The sequence below is a fragment of the Chelonoidis abingdonii genome, chromosome 10 (assembly GCF_003597395.2).
Source record: "Chelonoidis abingdonii isolate Lonesome George chromosome 10, CheloAbing_2.0, whole genome shotgun sequence".
NCBI classification, from domain to species: Eukaryota; Metazoa; Chordata; order Testudines; family Testudinidae; genus Chelonoidis; species Chelonoidis abingdonii.
The window spans coordinates 54,388,310-54,410,144 of NC_133778.1; the positions used below are offsets into that span (position 1 = coordinate 54,388,310).

The 21,835-nt window shown below is 42.4% G+C and overlaps 2 protein-coding genes across 4 annotated transcripts in view; both read right to left on the reverse strand.

The window, feature by feature from the left end:
* Positions 1–12,342, reverse strand: part of LYPD6B (LY6/PLAUR domain containing 6B) — a 135,678-nt gene extending 123,336 nt beyond the window's left edge. The window contains exon 1 of the transcript XR_012656663.1: positions 12,271–12,342. The gene's annotated coding sequence lies outside the window, so the exon portion shown is untranslated. The remainder of the gene's footprint in view (positions 1–12,270) is intronic.
* A 4,478-nt stretch (positions 12,343–16,820) lies between these two features.
* KIF5C (kinesin family member 5C) overlaps positions 16,821–21,835 on the reverse strand; it is a 125,503-nt gene continuing 120,488 nt past the window's right edge. For 2 of the 3 annotated variants that reach the window (XM_032769529.2, XM_032769528.2), the window contains exon 26: positions 16,821–21,277. The gene's annotated coding sequence lies outside the window, so the exon portion shown is untranslated. The remainder of the gene's footprint in view (positions 21,278–21,835) is intronic. The other variant, XR_004372205.2, reaches the window with a different exon arrangement.

Genomic DNA, 21,835 nt, shown 5'->3' on the forward strand with positions numbered 1-21,835 from the left:
CCCTGAGCTTTTAAAAATCCGGTTTCCTGATTGGTCCTCTGGTCAGGTGTTTGGTTCCCTTTGTTAACCCTTTACAGGTGAAAGAAACATTAACCCTTAGCTATCTGTTTATGACATGTACACTGGCCACTTCAACAGCAGTAAGGAGCACCTTGGCTACAAGCTGAGCCAGTGCAGAATGACAGCTGAATGTGTCTTTGGCCATTTGAAAGGCCACTGGGGCAGTCTACTCACGAGATTAGGCCTCAGTGAAAAAAAATCTCAATGGTTATATCTGACTGCTGTGAAGCAAAGGGGGAAAAGTTTCTGCCAGGGTGGAAGAGGAATGGTTGTCTGCTGATTTTGACCAGCCAGATATCAGGGCTATAAAAAGAGCTCAATAGGGAGCTACAGGGACTCAGGTTGTCGTTAAAAGACTATCTTAATAGTGAGCCACAGTAACGTGTTTCTATAGTGTGCTCTGCCTGGCATTGTTTTTGTGCACCCTGGTATGAACCTTGTAATGAATAACATCACACATGTACCTATTGCTATTACCTCTGAATGATCTGAGACCCAGCCAGCATATGTTGTGAACTAGTAAAGACGAATACAGTTTTCATAACTAGCTATTTATTCCAAATCCAGGCAAACAGACATATTTATAACTGAATGAGACTTTATAAAATACAGGGAAAAATACCTTTGAAGGGGAAAGAATAGTCATTTTCATTTCACAAACACATACACCAACCATGTCTCTCACGAGTCAACGTATGTGCCATTGTGATTGTCTCTACTGTCCTCCAGGGTGGAGTGGTAGGTGTAGAGCGCAGCCCCGGACACCACATGGAAAGGGAATGGGGGGGAAAAGAGGTAAGGAGGTCCCAAAATGCAGTTCTCTGTGGGCTGCAGAGGGAGGTGAGCACAGGTCTGTTGAAACTGAAGGTCAACAAGTGTCTCCAGCATGGCTGTTTGCATTTTGAGAAGCGCTAGCATGTCCTGCTGCATGTCTCTCTCCTGTGCTTTTCTCCTCTCTGCTCTATCCCTGTCTGTTCTGTCCATGACAGTGAGCCTCCAAGCCTGTGCTCGGCTTGCAGGATCTCTTGGACCATGTCATCTCACGTCCTCTTCCTTCTCCTTATCTGGTGGAGCTGCTCTGCCGATGTGAATGGAGAGTGCCTCAAGGCCACATTTCCAGCTGCAAAAGATACAATGCACAGAGCTACTACTGAAAGCGTATTCACAAGATGAATGGAAACTTGGCATACTGAACTGACTCCCTTTGGTCCACACAAGTTCCAAGCACTACATTCTCACTTCTCCTTAGGATTCATGGAGCACAGTGGCAACCATGGGACAGCTTGGGAGGAGGGGGGGTTGAATGGGCAAGTTCAGGGCAGCCCAGAGGATTCAGGGGGCCTGGGGCAAAGCGGGGGAGCTGCAGCGCTTGTACTCACCCAGTGGTGGTCTGGGTCTTCATTGGCATTTTGGCAGCGGGGGGCCCTTCAGTCACTCTGTGTCTTTGGCAGCACTGAAGGGCCCCCCGCCACCGAAATGCCGCCAAAGAGCCGGACCACCACCGGGTCAGGGCTCGCAGGACATTTTGGCGGTGGGGGGCCCTTCAGTCACTTCGCGTCTTCGGCAGCACTGAAGGGCCTCCTGCTGCCTAAATGCTGGCTGAAGACCCAGACAGCCGCTGTGCCAGGGCTCGCAGGGCCCGGGGCAAATTGCCCCACTTGCCCTCCCTCTCCTCCCCAGGCAGCCCTGGACAAGTTGGGACTATGGAGGAGGGTAGCTCACGGGCATTAGTATATGCGGATAGGGCTACTGAACTGAACACTGGCACCATTTTCTACAGGTGGTGGGTGGTGATTTTAGCTGATATCACACTTCGGAGGGTAATGGAGAGTGAAAGGGAACAGCTCCTGCACGCGTCTGGCTACAGACCAGGTCCGTAGGCTGCTAGCTTGTATGGTGCAATGGTGCCTGCTGAAGTAATTGGTTAGTGGTGTTGGGAAATGTCCTACCACAGCAGAAAAAAATAAGGCAGCCCTCCCCAGAAACCTTCATCAGAGAATTGAAGACTACCTTCAGGAACCTTTTGAGATTTCTATGGAGGATTCACAAGACATCCCAGTGCACATAAACTGTTCTGCAGGACCGCCTCTGCCTAATTATGCAGGGGAATGAGAAGCAGATAGCAACTCTACCTCACTTAGTTATTTCATTACCTCTTCCTATTTAAAAATGATTTAAAAAGAGTAAATGAACAAATGTGTCTCTGCAATATCAAAGTAAACTCCATATTTACCAGAGGTTTCTTCCCCTGTATCAGTCTTGCCCATGCTGGACTGTAAGGACTGATTCGATTGCTCTATAGTCAAGAACAGGTCCTGGTTCTCTGCACTACTGGATCCCCCAGTCACCTGTCCCTCACACTCCACCTCCTCGTTGTGACTCCAGCTCCCCCAAGTATCCACAGGACTCTTGGTAATGGTAGTGTCTTTGCCAGGGATGGCACACAGCTCTTTATAAAAGCAGTAGGTGTGCGGCTCCACACCAGAACAACTGTTAGCCTCCCGTGCCTTCTGGTACGCCTGCCACAGCTCCTTGACTTTCAGGTGGCAATTCTGCATGTCCCTCTTGTAGCCCTTCTCTGCCATGCCACAAGTGATCTGCTCATAGATATCTACCTTTTTATGGCTGAATCGGAGCTGTGCCTACACAACCTCTTTTCCCCACGGACCCAGGAGATCCACCACAACCTGTGTACTCCAGGCAAGAGTACATCTGCATCATGGGGCCAGAAAGGTCAGCTGGGCAATTGCTAGGTGAGCTCTCCACGACAAGCAAACAGCAAATGGAATTTCAAAAATTTGTGGGGCTTTAAAAGGGGAAGGGCACAGGCATGCAAATCTGGCCACCAGGCAGCAGAGTTCAAAACGGTGACCAGAGCGGTCATGGTAGGGAAGCAGTTGCCAAACTTGGTTTGTGGCTTATTCAGGGTAAGCCCCTGGGTGGCCCCGAGACGTTTTGTTTACCTGAGCATCCACAGGTACGGCCGCTTGCAGTTCCCAGTGGCTGCAATTCGCCATTCCCGGCCAAGTGTAAGCAAAATAATGCAGAGTCCAACAACGCAGCTTGAGTCAACATTTACCTTACGACACAAGACTTTTTAGTGAAATACAGAGGATTCAAAGAAGCAGAGATTACAGCAAGAGAGTTTTCAGAGACACTCGGTGTAGAACCAAAATTTCCATGTCCAAATGTGACAAGAGTTTCGAGAAAAAAGCGGCAAGCAGAATATGAAGGAGCAGATGAACCCACAGAAGATCCAGAAAAGAAATTAGAGGTTGAATTTTCTAATGTTGTGATGGATAACGCAATACCTGCTGTTAACGAAAGGTTTAATACTTTACGAGCACACCATGAACAGTTTGGATTTTTGTATGACATAACTAAATGTAACTAAATAGGAAAACAAGAGCGGCTAATCACAAAGTGCAAGAACCTAGAGAGCCTCCTGAAGCATGGTGATAGTTTTGATTTAAATGGACTTGAACTGTACAAAGTCAGTGATGGACAATGTACAGTTTATTCATACCAGCAAACTTGATGACATTTTTCCTATGTATATGTATGTATATATTTCCGTGTATATATATATATCTTCCTACTGTATTTTCCGTTAGCCCACGAAAGCTTATGCCCAAATAAATGTGTTAGTCTCTAAGGTGCCACAAGTACTCCTGTTCTTTTTGCTGACACAGACTAACACAGCTATCACACTGAAACATATCCTAATGTGTACATTGCCATTCGTATTCTACTGATAATTCCTATAACAGCAGCATCAGGAGAACGGAGTTTCTCAAAACTAAAGCTCATTGACTGATCTTGCTATTCTTGCAGTAAAACAAGACATCACTTCGCGTTTGTCATATGATGACATTATTACTGATTTTGCAGCCAAAAAAAGCCAGAAAGATTGCTTTTAATTAAAAACAAATCCATGTTCCAATACCTCTTCATAGTAATTTCCAATAAAATATTGACACATTTTTAAAAATTTACTATTTGCATCATTCTATCAATAAATTAGCATTTTTTCTATAGCACTACTTCTTTAGTGCGAGTCCATCAGCACTATAGTGTGCTTAATTTGTTTAAACTGTTTTTAATAAAGTGCACGTGGCAAGTTTTCCAATACTGTAAGCTTACATTTGTGTTGCTAAGAGCAAGTCAGGCATAGGTGCACCAGTTTAATAATACTGCGTAGGGCCCATTAAATCCTGAGGATGTCCCTGTTGACCTAACTCTATAGTGTAGACCAGGCCACCCACTACCCACACTGAGAGTTTTGGGTTTAAACCCAAACTGCAAAGTGAAACTCAGATGAAACTATCAATTTGACCTGGTTTTAAGCAAAAAACATATAAAACCAAAATATTCCACCTCATTCCTTCCAAAGGCTTTAGCTCAACCCAAGTTCATCAGAAAGTCCACAAACTTTGGGGAACTGAAACCTGAACCTAGCTCTATTCCAAATCTCAGGCACAGCTTTAGTATCAGCATTTCCATTCTGAAGCAGAACAATGCCCATTATGTTGTTCAGTGTATGATTACTCAAGAGAAAAGAGTAACCTGATTTTTTAAAAGGCATTTCAACTACAAATGTTCACAGCTATTTGGAATGTATATAGCTATAGAGTATGTCCTAGCAAATTAAAGTTTTACTTCTTTAGTTAATTTATTGCTAAAGCAATCGGGCAGACTGAGATCCCCCCCCACCCCTTTACATCTGCTTCCTATGTTAGGAGAATATATTTCCACACATTGAAGTATAAATCCTGCAGTCCTTACTGCAAAAATGTAAAGGACAACAAGGAACATGGTTATACTTATTGTGAGGACTGCAGGTCTGGGCCCTGAGTGGGACACCGCATCCCCTAGCAAATAAATATTCCTAAGTCAGTCAACAAACTGGCATCAACAGTAACTCAAGAAGTAGAAAGCCTCTCAACACATGCTGCCATAATATTTTAGTGAAAACAAAAACAGCAACGCTTTGGATTTTAACATATGTCTTGTCTCCTGATTCTGAAGTACACTTCGCAGATCGAGCAAGAAAAGAGCACACATGGGGTAGAACTGAACTCTACTTTGGTTTCATTCAGGCATTCTGGGCTTAGATAAAGAGCACTGTGATCAGCAATCTTCTGTAAGCAAATACAAAGTCCAGAAGATTTCTACGTATTATGTAGATTGAATGGCTCATTTAACAAGTAATAGTAGAATAAAATGGAATCACGCCTGCTGTACGCAACACAAGACCAGGACTCACTCAATCTCTGAGTAAAGTTATTATTAGAAGTTTTACCCATGAAAATGTTTACCTTCAGAACTGTACCTTTTAGTGCCAATGGTTTTGATCTCTAAGTGTTAATGACAATTTGGCTCTGGTGAGTTGGAAGATTACAAACGCTGTTGCCTCAGCTGTCATACACACACTTCCACCTGCTCCAAACTGTCAAACATACACGTAATCCCAAGACTAGAAGTCATTAAACTTTGACTCACTTTACATACATGTAACAACGTAACTGTAAGTGTTCTTTGAATCAACAGAATTCCAGTTACAGGACGTCAGTGTGGCATAAGGATAAACAACATTCCACAAGTGAGGTTTAATAAACCATCTTATTTCAATTTCTCATTTTCCATGTAGCAGAAATGAAACCTTATTTCTCTATGTTGGAAGAGGGGATTTTCCCAAAAACCTTCTGAAGAGTAAAATGGATCAGAGAAGTAATTTTATTTGTATCTGTTGTCCCTTCAATGCTCCCAGAAACTTGTGGATTGATGGGTGATGGTCAGGTGTCCACTAAACAGTCAGACTAGCCTCTCATCCTACCAGGTGTCTCCCTTTCTCTTAGAGTGAGACCACCCATCTTGTGTTTTAAGAGATTTTCCTTATTGGGTTGAAGGACATTAGGCACCAATCTCCAATAAGAAGCTAGGAAGTATGACTAAAACATCAACTGTCTCTTGAAAACAAGAACTGTATAGCAAAGGGGCCTTGATTTGTAAAGGCCAGTCCACCATCAGAATGACAAGCACAATGTCATCTCCCTTCTATGCCTAATTCCCTAACAGCGGCAACAACAACAAAAATGGAAATGAATAGTCTAAATCAGAAAACACCTCACTCCCCAAATAAACCTCTACTGCAAGTAGAGATTTTACGCTAAAAAGATAAAAGTGTCAGAGACTCCATTAAGTGATCCAGGGCTTCCACTATTGAAGGTGCTCAGATATTATGGTGATGGGCAGGGCTGATGAGAGGGGAGAACAAGTGAAAATTGCATCAGGGCCCCAAGCTTGAGGGTCCCAAAAACATATGTAATATCTGTGTAAACGAAGTAAAATGAGAGGGAGTGGGGCCCCGGCAAACATGATGTAGTGGGGCTCCAAATTTATCTAAATAGACCTAGTGATGGGTCCCAGGATAAACCCACAAGACAGATTTTTCATGTGACCTTTATTTCCCTGATATGTAGTTGGTCATGTTCCCTCTCCCACTTAACTTTATTTCTCATTATTAATTATTTGCATTACCTAAAGCAGGGGCCGTCATTTATTTTTTTCAAGGCCCAAAGTTCTTGGTCAAGGTATAGTCAAGGTCCAGATTACAGAGAAAATAATAAACATAATAACAACGATAATAAGTAAATAAAAAGATTTGGGGGTCCATTCAAAGCATCTGACAGTCCAGATTTGGCCCACAGTCCACCTACTTATGACCCCAGACTTAGAAACTTGTAACTCCATGGGCCTAGATGCTATACAAACATAAAACAAAAATAAAGTCCCTGACAATTATCTGTCTCTAACCTCTCCCTCTTTTTTCTCTCCTCTTTTCCTTATATGGCATTTGCCTTTTCCTGCAAAGCACCTCCAGAGGAGGATCAGCATTGTGCTGTTCCATACAGAATTGGGGGGCAAAGTTTATTTGTATTTATACTACAGCGGTCTCAAACAGTTCCAGTCAGAAACCGAGATCTCATTATTCTAGGCATTGTGCAAGCACAGAGTGAAAGAAAAGGAAAGGATAGCCTCTGCCTCAAATAAAGCAGCAGAATTAAGCTAATGAGAATTGCATGATGCGTATCAATTCCACTCTGCTGTGCCAGGTAACGTACCCTGCTCTAGAGTCGCTCAGAGGACAGCATTATCCTTCATTTCTGGATTGTCACAGACCAAAGCGATGAAATTAGGAAGGGAAGATGACAAACCAGAAATGAATTATTACCAGAGCTGTCAAACGATCAATCGCATGATTAAAAAAATTAATCGTGATTAATCACGCTGTTAAACAACAACAGATTACCATTTATTTTAAATATTTGTGGATGTTTACTACATTTTCAAATATATAAATTTCAGTTACAACACAGAATAAAGTGTACAGTGCTCACTTTATATTTATTTTTATTACAAATACTTGCACTATATAAAACAAAAAAAATATTTTCCAATTCACCTCATATAAGTACTGTAGTGCAATCTCTTCATCATGAAAGGTAAACTTACAAATGTAGAATTATGTACAAAAACTGCAATAAAAAATAAAACTGTAAAACTTTAGCACCTACAAGTCCACTTAGTCCTACTTCTTGGTCAGCCAATCACTCAGACAAACAAGGTTGCTTACAATCTGCAGAAGATAATGTTGCTTTCTTCTTGTTTACAATGTCACCTGAAAGTGATAACAGGCATTCACATGGCACTGTTGTAGCTGGCATTGCAAGATATTTACATGCCAGAGGCGCTAAGGACTCATATGTCCCTCCATAAGTTAACCACCATTCCAGAGGACATGCATCCATGGTGATGATAGGTTCTGCTTGATAATGATCCAAAGCAGTGTGGACTGATGCATGTTCATTTTCATCATCTGAGTCAGATGTCACCGTCGAAGGTTCATTTTCTTTTTTGGTGACTTGGGTTCTGTAGTTTCTGCATCAGAATGTTGCTCTTTTAAGACATCTAAAAGCATGCTCCACACTTCGTCCCACTCAGATTTTGGACCACACTTCAGATTCTTAAACCTTGGATCGAGTGCTGTAGCTATTTTTAGAAATCTCACATCGGTACCTTCTTTGTGTTTTGCAAATCTGCTGTGACAGTGGTCTTAAAATGAACATGTGCTGGGTCATTATCTGAGACTGCTATTACATGAAATATATGCAGAATGCGGGTAAAACAGAGCAGGAGACATACAATTCTCCCCTCAAGGAATACAGTCACAAATTTATTTGATGCTTTTTTTTTTTTAAACTAGCATCATCAGCATGGAAGCATGTCCTCTGGAATGGTGGCCGAAGTATGGAAGGAGCACATGAACGTCCAGCACATCTGGCATGTAAATACTTTGCAATGCCGATTACAAGAGTGCCATGAGAACACCTGTTCTCACTTTCGGGTGACATTGTAAATAAGAAGCAGGCAGTAGTATCTCCAGTCAATATAAACAAACTTGTTTGTCTTACGGACTGGCAAAATAAAAAGTAGGACTGAGAGGACTTGTAGGTTCTGAAGTTTTCCACTGTTTTGTTTTTCAGTGCAGTTATGTAACCAGAAAAAAAAAATCTGCATTTGTAAGTTACACTTTCACGATAAATAGATTGCACTTCAGTATTTGTATGAGGTGAATTCAAAAATACAATTTCTTTTGTTTATCATTTTTACAGTGCATATATTTGTAATCAAAAACAATATAAAGTGAGCACCATGCACTTTTTATTCTGTGTCGTAATTGAAATCAATATTGAAAATGTTGTACAGAAAAACATCCAAAAATATTTAATACATTTCAATTGGTATTCTATTGTTGTAAGTGCGATTAATTGTGATTTTTAATCACAATTAATTCTGAGTTAATCGCACGAGTTAACTGTATCTTGTTAGACTGACCTCACACTTGGTAAAGCAATCCCCATCCTTTCATGTATTTATACCTGCTCCTGTACTTTTCACTTCATTCATCTGATGAAGCGGGTTCTAGCCCATGAAAGCCTATGCCCAAATAAATGTGCTAGTCTCTAAGGTGCCACAAAGACTCCTCATTGCTTTTGCCGATACAGACTAACACGGCTACTACTCTGAAACCTGTGATTAATTGGCATTCCTAATTATTATATGACCTCACATCACACAAAATTCATCACATTTTGACAGAGGTATCACATGCTAAGAGATGTGCTCTTCCACTGACTTGCACGGGAAACAGGGCTGCCCAGTGTCCTTCAACTCATGGATTTGGCAGCTCTGCCACACACATATAGCAAGGATTACTCTGCAGTACCTCCTCCCTGCCACCGGGGGCCACAGCTGCTCCACCTTCCCTCTTACTGTTCCCCCAATTGGATCTGAGTGGGGACAGCTGTAACAGAGGCAACGGTGGCACAGAAGTTGATGGGAGCCCAGTACTAGTACTGGGCTATCCAGCATCCTCCCCAAAGAGCCCCCAAATGCCCTCCCACCCATTCCAGATGCAGCTGCTAAGCTCCACCTTCCCACACTGCTTGAGAGTAGGCAGAGATGACTAAATCAAAGTCTATAGTGGATATGCAAATATGCTCATTAAATAATTTTCACAGAATATGTGAAGCTGCAGAAAGTCCAGCGACCTATTGGTATTGCTGACCGCATAGCCTCTCCAAGCTGACAGGTCCTACAGTCAAATGGAGGGGTTTCCTGATAGGTTTAACCTAAGTTTGCATTAGCATTTTCAGTCTCTCTCTCTCTCTCTCTCTGTCTCAATTCACTGGTTGAGACCAGGACTGCAAGACAGGTACTCTGCCAATACATTTTCCATAGTAGCTATGTAACTGACACAATGCCAGCTTCCACGTGTGTGAAAGGGAGCATTCTCTGTCCCCTGCCTCACATCTGCAGATGGGTAAAGGCAAAGTCCTAGGAGGATAAATCCATTGGGTGGAGAGGACTGCATTGCCATTAACAGGAGGTGATGCTCTCTCTCCTGCAAAGTCCCCAATGGTGCAGGAGAAGTCTCATCTCCTGCAGTTCCTGCACCATCCTCCTCAAGCAGCTTGTAGAGGCTACACTAGGTAATCCCCTGTACTACACATCATCCACAACTCATGGACTCTCTCTCCTCTCATCTCTGCTGCATCATCAGCAGAGAATGAGAGGGACAAAGCATGCATCATCTGGTGCCAGCAGGGGGTGGAAATCATCAGATGTGCTCCAGGGATCAACATGCTGGATCCATCCCATATAAACTGAACACAGGATTTACTGGACTCCATACAGTTAACATTGCATGGACAGAATGCCAGATGTCAAGTGTGGGAGACACAGGTCTTATAAAGCCTGGCTAACACCGTGTGCCCTATCACTGTCTGCTTTGGGAAGGATGTCATTAAAGGGATGGAACTGGCTGCAAAACAGAACACAGTAATTGTTGTGTTCGGAAATCTAACCCACTTAAAACGATCAAAGGAGGAGGAGGAGGAGAAGGAATGGCTCCTGTGGACAGAACGGGTAGCTAACCTAATTGTGCTGATAAACTGAAAGAGCAAACAGATACCAAACATGAAGCACTGGCCTCTTCACCAGGGCCAAATGGGACAACCCCCTTCATCCAGACTATAAAATGAACATCTACAATTACACCTGGATGTCATTACCAGAACTACATCAGAAACAGATGACCTTGTGCTTCCTGCACAAAGTGGCTTGATTATTTGGATACAGTGACTAGCCAGAGTTGGGCCATCCTCCATCTAATTTGCATTCTCTGTTTTCTGGTCTGAACATCTGTTTTCATACACATTCAAGGGCCTTCCTTACCTACTGGCATGATTTTAATCACAAGTTTTACATTTGGGGGTGTTTTTCTTTGTCTGCTTTCCTTTATTTTAAAATCTAATGCATTTACTATAAATCCCAATGAATCAGTTAATCTGCTAACATTACTATGACCAGGTAAAGCACTATCAGGTCCATAGGATTAGTAGATGTAATAATATATACAAAGTCTCATAAAAATAGGACACCTGGTTTATACTTTGGATTTAAAGTATTTAATAGTGAACACCTGATGCCCTTCAGATTTTCACTCTCACTCTTGTTTCTTGAAAGTTAAATAAAGTTTCCGTCCCATTAATCCATAAAATTTAGATCTGACCTCTCTCTTTGAATTAAGTGCTGTCTGTCTTCCCATGTATTATATGCTACTACAGTGGCTATAAAAAGAACGGTAAACTGTACATGGCAGACAAATGGATAGATCTGTTAGTAATGGAGTGTACAGTTATACTGGATGTCCACATGCCTTGAATGCACTGAGAAGCATGAGGTCACAGGCCAAGTGATTTCAACAATCCCAGAAGCAAAAGAATCCTACATAACTGCACTGTTTGACACAGTCCATCTTCTGGGAATTACTTTGTTACATGTTACATGTCAATGGGAAAGGCAGTGTGATCTAATTGTTCAAAGCAAAGCCCTGTGTGCTTCTATTTCCTGATCTGACAATAATTCATTCTGACCATGGACAAATCACTGCACTTGTACCTCAGTTTGCTCATCTTACAGTATTTTACAATACTTACACATTCCACCTGACTTAGGAGAAGAAGGGTTGTGGGTTTAATTAAACTTTATACAGTATTTCGCAAACCTAGGCTGAAAGGTGCTGCAGGACTCAGCACAAAGTATGAGTAAGAAGCTCCGTTCTGCTTTACCGAACCCCTCCCCGGCCAGCCAGCTTGCTCCTGTCACAAAGCCCATGTGAAACACAAGTAAAGTGACGACTGACTAGCTTGGGTGTGACGTTATTTCACGGCAGCGATTGGCTGCGCTGTGCTCTCAAACCCCAAGCCCGGGGCAGTCTCGCCCTTGTTGCTAAGCCGGCCGAGAACCCCGGCTGGAAACCCCGCGCCAGTGACAGCCGAAAGCTCAGGCTCCTTCCCCGGGCTCCGCATGGAGCGGGCGCACTGGGAGGGAGAGGCGATGACGGGGGCAGCAGGACGGATCGGGACCCGGACCCGGACCCGGACCCTGCTCGCGCTGCCCGCTCGGAACCGGTCCCAAAGCGCCGCCGCCGCTTAACCCACCTCCCACCGCCGCCAGCCGTCCCACCCAGGCGCCAGCTGCCCGCCCCGGGACAGAGTCAGAGCGGCTGCGAGCTGGGCAAAGCCTGCGGCGCTGGGAGCTCCCCCAGAGCGCCGCTAGGAGCCGCCAGCCCCGAGCACTCACCCGTTAGCTGCTGCCTCCCGGCTTCCCAAGCGCTTATTGCCGCTGCTGCCAAGCCCCTTCCCAGCCAGCCCCCAGCGGCAGCGGCCCGGGGCCAGAGTCCGGCGCGAGCAGCAGCCGTGCACCCCGGCCGCTCCAGACCCCAGCCCGCTGCAGCCGCGCCCCTCGCACGCGCCTCACCTGGGCGGCTGCTCGGCTAGGCCGGGGCGGGGTTTGCTCCCTCCCGGGGCGGGGTGGGCTCCGGATAAGCGGCGCTGGGTGCGAAGTCCCCGCCGGCTGCGGCTCGGTGCTGCGCTGGTTGAGCAGTGGCGCCTGGCCGCAGCCTTCTCCTCCCATCTCGGGGAGCTCCCCTGAAACCCTGGGGGGCGGGGGGTGTGGCAGGGACAAGGTCTGTCCCCAGAGCTAGCACCCACCCAGGGCTGGTGCTTGGGGCAGCCAATGGAAGGGGGCAGCCTATCCAGGTCTTCGGAGGGAAGGACCGGCCACCGAATTCCCCACTAAGAATGAAGCCGCACAGAAGAGCAGCCGCCGAAGTGCTGCAGATCGCAGCTTTAGCTTTTTCTTTTTCTTTTCACTGGGGCGGCAAGAAAGCTGGAGCCAGTTCTGCCCCCTGCAGCAGGCTGAACCCAGCGTGCAGGGTTGGGGTTATCTCCCGCTGCAACTGCGCTCCCTGTTCCCCCAGGCCTCTGCCAGCCATGGAGTTGGGCCCCAGCCCAACAGCTCTTACAGGCTGTGTGAGCAAAGGAGGCTGGGAACTGAGCAGCTACTTCAACTCCCTGACACAGCAGGAGGCAAGGGAACAGTGCCATTGCCTGCTCCATGGGACCAGTAGCTGTCCTGTACTACCTGGCTCCAGCTGCCCGTCTCCAACTGGCTAGGAGGTAGGGAGTGTAGAGCTGCTGGCGACAGGACTGCTCACTCTTGCACTGCAATTTGGGGATGGGCAACACCCTCATGCTCCCCAACTCTGTCCCATGGTGGGCAGTAGGGAATCAGGGCTTCAGCCCCACGGGAGGTGCTTGGGCTCTGGGTTTTAGCTGCAGGGCCCCATGGTCCCCCTGAAAAGGTTCAGACCCCCCCCCCCCGCCGCAGGCTGCCCAGCCCCTGTTGAGAGCCACTGTTCTAGAGGGAAGAGGTTCTGAAAGGGGAGAACTAGGAATGTGCCAAGGCCCAAGGAACACCTGGACCCAGACAGCAGTAGGTAGTCCAGATTGTGGTGGAACTGCATGTGATGCCAGAGAAGAGTTGCAGTGGTTTGGCCTCTGCAAGGGCCTTGAGTGCTGGGGGGGGATGCTTCCCTAGGTGGTGACAAGAAGCCGGACTCCAGAAAAGGTAAAGCACCTGGATGGAGGAGACAGAGGAAAGCAAGTGGGACAGAAAGCCTTAGTCATAACTAGGAAGTAGAGTCAATGTTAGGGTAAGATTTTGTCATGGATATTTTTAGCAGAAGTCACTGACAGGTAACGGTCAATAAACAAAAATTGAGGGAAGCCTGTGGCCATGGTCTCCACACTGCCTGTAAAGGTTGGGCAGCTCTGGGGGTCACTCTGAGCTCGGGGGATCCCCAGTGCCTGTGGAGGCTTGGAGCTCCAGGGAGCCCCCCCATGTCCAACAGGAGCTGTGGAGGGTCCCCCCACCGCCCACAGCAGCTGGGAACTCCAGGAATCCCCAGGACCCACGATCAGAAGGAGCTGAGTCCTGTATCGTCCCCCACCACCACTGCAGTTAGGGGACCCTGCAGCTCCTGGCTGACTGGGATGAATTCACAGAGGTTGCTGGATATCTAGGATTCCATGACTTCCACAGCCTCTGTGAAAAAATTGTGTAGCCTCATTTATGATCCTTCTGTGAAGGCTTCTTCTTGTACCAGGTTGTGGCCTTTTGTTAAAGAAACTAGACCCCTAAAAGCCTCACTGGACTAACTGAAAGACCATTAGGGGAGGCTAAGGCAAGGATACAACTACTTTCTGCAACAGACTGTTAGGGTACACTCTAGGGTGAGTATCCATCATAACTCTTTCAGTGCTGATTAAAGTACTGTTAACCGATTTGTGTCATTCTTAGGCTTCAGAATCAACAGCGCATTGCAGTAGAGAAGGGACAATTTACACTGCTCTGAATTATATTTTAGGCTGTCCAAAGATTCAGGCAAAAAAAACACACCATTGGTTGACACTTGAGTTGGGGGTGCCGAGAGCCATTGAACCAAACTGTAAACCATGTACATAATGGAAACCACATCAAGCCAGGGGGTCAGCATCACCACCAGCACCCATAGTCCCAGCACCTATGCTCTTAGTTCACATCTTTAAGATTATCTTCACAACCACATAGACTAGACTTTATTATTTTAAATAAAAAATCAGAGTATTTCTGGCATTCGGTTTCTTGTAACTAAAACCAAAACCAACTCACCTATCCACTGTGAATCAAACAGTAGGGGTTGAATTGGGCTATGTATGAACTTCAATCTGCACCACAATTTCAGGGCTGCACATCAGCTAGTAATTACTTCATTATTCATAAATCTGAATGTAAATCTTGAACTTATTTGGTGAGTTATCTTGCTTTACTATGTATTGTTAATTTATTTGAGCTAGACACCCTTGCCAAACCCACCTATAAACAAAACAGTGGCATGACCACACTTAATCTACCTCCTCCCCAGTTTAAAGTTCCTAATCTCATAAACTTTCCCAAGTGTGTCTACTTGGAATCCTGGTGAGTGGGGGGGGAAGCTTCTGACAATGCAGAAAAATTTGCTGGATGAAGGTTTAAGACACATTTCCAATTAATTCTACAACCTGTTGTTGAGAAAATATATAGAAAGACAATTCATTTTATTAGCATGATCTGCTTTCAGTCACAGAATTAGAGTGAAAAAAGAATGGAGTCTTGCAACAAAAAGTTAAACTTTCTTTTCGTTAACGCATAAGATAGGTTAGTGAAGTAAATATATAGTAGAACAATTAGTTATTTTTATTAAATGGGGAAATTAGTCTCAAACTAGATGTGTGGCACATTACAAAAGTGACTTACAACATAAATGTGTTGTATACGAAGCTCCTTGAACTTTAGTATTTGTTCAGTTAGGTGGGAATCTGCACTGACTTTAGGAGAGAAAGAAAGAATAAACATAAATTGGAGCCAGTATTTTAAAGTAAATATAGTGCTCGTGAAAGAAGCTGTCTTGACAGCCCAAGTGAGTGAAGCCATAAGAGATCCAGCTTGGGCAATGGGAGTGCACATTTAACCCACCAATGTCCCTGTTGATTACCAAACTTTCATCACTGAACTTTACAGACAACACTTTTTTGACCTTATGGACTCAAATGTCTACTAATGTTTCTGTTTCAGGACTGAAGAACTGCTCTTTGCAAGACTGATAAGTCAAATATTTCGCAGTTCCCATTTAAAAATGATATTAGCCTTCAATGTAAGCACCCAAGTCTGGCATGGTTAGAAGAGAAATGCAGTATAGCGTTCCCAGCATCTTGTCAAGAATACATTCTCATCTAAATTGGTAGTTTTATGTGGAATTAATATTTTAACAGTTGAACTAATCTCTTCCAGAGATACAAAAATCTTATCTTCTGCTCCTTATTGTAGTTTGGCAAACTGAATTTTTAAAAGGAAGTGGAGAGAGAGAAGGTAATTAACTGACGCCATCCAACTCTCTGAACAGAAAACTGTTGGGATATTCCCGCAAGCCTTTTGCTCTGTTATTGAACAGGCACAAATTTATCTGTGGAGGCTTTGGGGGGGGGGATGTTTGGGGGTTTTTTGTACCTCATGGGAAAATATATTCTCTCCCCTCCTAGTATCTGCCTTTGGTTGCAGGGCTGGGGGAAAAATGCCCAGGACTGAGTTTCCTGATGTACTCTCTCTAACTCCCTAAAATGGGGAAACTTCCTCATGCTGCTGAAGTTGAAGCTGTTTGTTCTGTATACATGGCTTCTGAGGCAGCACATAGAAATTATTCACCATACACTGAACACTAATAAGAAAAAGTGTTTAAATTTAAGTATCAAAATAATGGTTAACTCCCAGATTTAATGGCAGAATAACCTCCATTCCCACAACAGTGATCAGCAGAGAAAGACTGGAAAATAGTCTATCCAAGAACAGGATTATGTACATATACTTCAGCTGCTCAGTGGCATAGTAGTCAGCAATCACAAGGCCAGCAGCTGAAATTTGCAATGCCTACTGTGAACTAAGAGGCCTTCATCTGACATTGAGCATCCATCATGAACAAGAAGCTGCCTATTGCTGAGAGAAAAGCCCCCTGCCCATGAATGCTATTTTGAGTGTTTAAATGTTGGTGTGGATCCTAAGTGAAGCAACTGAATGGAACATATGGTGAAGATGCAAGTGATGATGAATGTCAGCTCATGCACTTTTTCCAACAGAGGGTACGTTTATACAGGAAAAAAAAAGACCTCCAGCAGTGAATCTCTGAGCACAGCTGTCTACACTGCTATTTTTAGCATGTTTGTGTGAGCCCTTTGAACACATCAGTTGATCTAGGCTCTGAGACTCACTGACATGGATTATTATTATTCTTTTTTTTTTTGTGCCTATGGGTATCCAGAGAAATAATCAACTTTTATATCAAGCCTAAACTCCCTCACAGTTTAATTCTCAAATAAGGGTTTTGGTGCATCATTTAAACACAAATTTAACAATACCAAACATTAGATAGCTCAGAAAGGGAAGTTGTGAGGATGCAAGAGCCTTCCCCCCGTTGCATTGTATGTGTAGAGGCTTGCTATAATTGAAACACAGAAAGCAGACAGTGTCACTATGATTAAGCTCCCTAAAGGGGATAGAATGAGAGCAGGATTATGCCCTGCCATCTCTCCCTCACATATGCCAGCCAGCAAAGCATGGATGGATGGAAGATTTGGGTGGGGAGCTGGAAAGGAAGCAGCAGTTGTAAAAGGGGGATAGAGTCCCCACTCCCACACATGCTCCCCTAGAGCACATGGAAAAACCCTGACTACTTCACACCTTTAGGGGAGGATTAAAATGCAGACATTTTTCAAGTGCTCCAGTACATTTATACAGCTTGCCACAAAAATAATTAACTTCCATAATGCCAGGAGCTGAGATTTCTTGGTGAAAAAAGCCAATAAGACATGTCGGCACCATAGACATTGTTAATACATGCCACAAACACAGCATACAAGAAAGTTTAATTCAAGTTTATTTTCCACTTCACCAGTTTTTAGATGATACATCATGCAGTCTGCCAGTGTATCCATACATCTTTAATAGATAGTATTTTAGAACCAAGATTAAAAGATTTACCCATGGAAGCGGGAGAGGGGTTCAGATCTGCTGTAAAGAGTTTAATACATTACAGCATCATTTGCTGTAGTGGCAATTTATTCCCCTTGTTACCACCAAAACGTGTCCACAGTTTAATTTTTCCTAAAATGAACACTACTGTACAGATACACAGAGGCCAGAAAATACACATCTGCAGTACACATTACACACTTTACAAACTAGACACGTATAATTCTACAGAATGCCTCAGTCCCCATAGTCCTCCTGAAATTACAAGTATTTCAGATTGACAAAATTGTTTAAGACAGACTCTGAAGTGTTGTTTCTGTGTTTGTTTAGCAGATATTTGTGTGTTTTTCAGTTCATAAAGTCCTTAAAGCAAAAATATCATAGCAAAGGTCAATTAAGATTATCCTGCTAGTTTGATTTAATGATTCCCTTTCTTGTCATGGGTATCTACTTTATATTATAAAAAGTTATTGTCCCAACCTTGCTGTCCCCCCACCCACAAGGAAAATTACATTCACACTATTGTATGAAGCCACAATCCTCAAATACTTATTCCTTTCAGATATATGGAATCCAAAGACTGATTTGGTTTAGTTAGAGATTTGTTCATATTTAGTGTACTGATGAGGATTGCACTCTATTTCACATATTCTACAGTTACAAGTTTACCTGAGAACTGCAAGGTATGTTAATTCCTGGTTCTTCATAAATTTAAGTTTAAAAAAGTCACTCAGAAGTCTGTTGTAGACAGATATTAACATAGTTAAGAATCTATTTTTAAAAGTTTCCAATACATTCAGGATAATCTATTCTCACCCTTGTTTGGTGACATACACACTTGGTTGCACATATCAGCCAGGATCCTTACTTTCAGCAAAACCAAAAACACATTTCAATAAATAAAAGATGAATTTGAGGATAAAACACAATAGAACTCATTAGTAAAAAAACAACTGAGCAGGAACATGCTGTTAATTAGTAGCAAAATGAAAAATGTGCACTTTAGTTCCATATTGCAAGTCAATCCATGAAAGCATCTCCATTACCTTAGTAAAACTTGTTCTGTGTACAGTTTTACATATGAAATTTAATCTAAATTATTTAAATTAATTTCCTTGCAAGCAAACATTTAGAATAAATATGAAATATGACATTCAAAAAGGAAAGAAAAAGCAGGGCCGGCTCCAGGCACCAGCTAAAGAAGCAGATGCTTGGGGCGGCCAATACCAAGGAACCACAACAGTATTAAGTGAAATAGCAAAATACAGACTTTTGAACTCTAGTAGCAGAGGTGTGGTTTCCATTTGTGTATAAAATATAGAAGATACTGTAAAAAGTAGTACAAAAATGTTAAATGAAATTAAACCCTTACCTAAAATAGTCTTAAGAATGGAAGATACTAGCAGCAGCAGAAATTATAGCAACACATTCATGAGTTCAAATTATATAAATTTTCAGTCCTCCACTTTGAGGATTACAGTATAATATCCCTCTTCAGCATTTCAGTGATAGAGTTATCTCAAAGTTAACTCTGAGGCGCTTAAGTGATCTAAGCTAGATGGACTGACTGGCTGATCAGCACTAGCAGGATTATCTAAGAGACATCAGAGCTAACTTATCAATGAAACTGAAGATAACTATCTATCTAAACTGTTATGCATAACAGGATGATTTTGCTTTTTGTTCTAATGTGGAACTTGGGCTTTGTTTTAAGCTAGAAGCAATTTTTAAATATAGCTGTGTGACAGATTTCAAATCAATGATACAGGAAAAACATGTTCTACCGTAGTCCGGTTACATGACTTCAGTGTATGAAGAAAAGATACAGAATGTTTGATAATAATTCATAGTTGGCATTCCACTCAGACAATGGTTTTAGAAACAAAAGAAGAAAAGAGTTGATACTTTGTTAAATATACAAATTTTAGCTATATACAGCTATCAAGATAGAACAGGGTAACTTTGAAATAGTCCCATTACTGGAAATCGCATATGACAAGTTCACAGTTCATTTTCCTGATGGTGCCTATGCACATATTTAAAGAAAAATAGAAGAAATGAAACCTAGGAAAATACAAAATAAATTAAATGCAAATTTGCAGTCTTTAAATACTTTTAACAAAATCCTCCCTAAATAGTGCAACATTTAAAAAAAATAAATTAAATCCAACTTACTGTGCTATAATTGAAAGCTTTCTAAATAATTTCTGTAGGAAAAAAAATGTCTGAAGTCAATTCAGAATCTTTAGATATTCTCTGTAGCAGGTTAAATATTTTTAAATATATGTCTACCAACACACACAACACATTCAGAACCCCAAAACTAACCCTAACGTTAAATAAAAACAAACAGCAGCAACCAAGACTAAAGGACTATACTCTTGCTTTAGTCATCTTGAAATCTATACTGCTTTAAGACATAGTTTGATATGCACATGTAAAACAAAAGCAGTAGGTATCCAGCGTAAGAGCTTTGACTTTGGCCTGCTGACCTAGCTTTTCCATGGTGATTCCAGTGCTCCCTGCTGTGAAGATGGAAACTTCGTATCTGGCACTAAAAGAGAATCCAAAAAAGGCAAGTAGTCTCATTATTGGTTGAATGAGCTAAAGCTATCCAGAGGCAGACTTGCATCTTATCAAGTTTCAGTACAAATTTTTTATTTACATTCTTTGCCCTTGCACAATGCTGTATTAACATGTGCCATCTTCATAAATTCTTTTTGCACAGCACAATTGAAGTATGTACCCCCATGCTCTCTTAGGAACACTCAATAGAATTTTCTCTAGGTACCCAAGAGACTATTAGCTCCCATTTCTGAATTCCAGTATGAACATATCAGGGCTTGTCAGAAACATGATGGGAGGGGGAAGCATCTCACTTTTTTCCCCAAATAAGATTTCTGCAGCATTTTGAAAACTTTCAGAATTTCATGATGAACATTGCTTATAAACTCATGGCTAGCTATCAAATTCAGGGAATACTCATATCGTCATAGGCAGAATTACAAGCAGATCAGATGTTGAGATAATTTGTGTGACCACTGAACTTCAAAATGTAATGCTATACTAACAGATTTCTCTCCATTCCATCGTATGACCTTTAATAGGTATGATAGTAAAGAATATTTTTATAGAGGTCCAAAGATTTTACCAGGATATTAAAAATGCTTCTTTGGGGAAATTTACTTCAGAAAATGTGTTTAAATTATTTTAATAATATAGCAGCACATTTTCATCCCCTAAAAATATAAAATAATATGTATATTATACAGTAAATCAGTCATGACAGAACACAATCAACTGCCTTTGATGGCACTTGGTTGATGAATGATTAACTCTTTGATGCCAGAAGTCAGGATTTACTGATGCCACAGAGTACTTCAAACAGCATCAGTGCCAGCAGAGAAGCCCCAACTTAACCAGGGCCAAGGGGTAAAATGAAGTCAATGGAAGATATTTTGAATGGCAGACCTTCTATTGTTACTTAGATGGATATGTTACAGATATTGTATGTTTCCAAAGAAGAGCTGAGCTGAACACACTTCTGTACACATGGAGATTCTATGAAGCTCAAATTATTTGAAAAGAGTGCATTGCAGATGGCTGTAGAAAGTACATGATGAACAGGACACAGAGCAGGTTGAAGAAGAAAAAAAAATATCAGTGAATTAATGTCTGTCTTTTAACATGCTATGTGGAGCCTGACCTGTCAAAAGAGGAGAAGAGAGAAAAAAAAGTTAGTGAACATTTAGGTCAGCAAGGGAACATTTATTGGGCCCAATCCTGTACTCACATAAAGAACTTTAAGCATGGGAGTAGTCCAGATATCATAAATGGGATTACTCATCTGCTTAAAGTTAAACATGCATCTAAGCGTTTGCAGGATGGGGCCTTAGACAGTAAGCTATGAGGGCAGGGAATTTTTTCTTATCTATTTTTAAAGTCCCTAGTACAAAATTGGCACAATACATAAAGACATTAATAACCGTGGTGAAAATCATTCTTTTCCATCTAAAATGTAATAGGGTGTCCTTATTTAAATATGTCCCACTGGACTATTTACAATCAGAGTACTTAATTGTTTTTTTCCTTTTTTCACCCTCAACCTTTTAATAGGGCTTTCCCTGTATTGCTAGGTATATGGATATAACAATAGAGATGTACAATTTCAGAATGGGATATATTTAAAGGTGGTTTTAGGTAGCTAAGTATCTTTACTATCAAGCCCATTTGTCTAAATATTATTTAGTAAGGAACACATCTG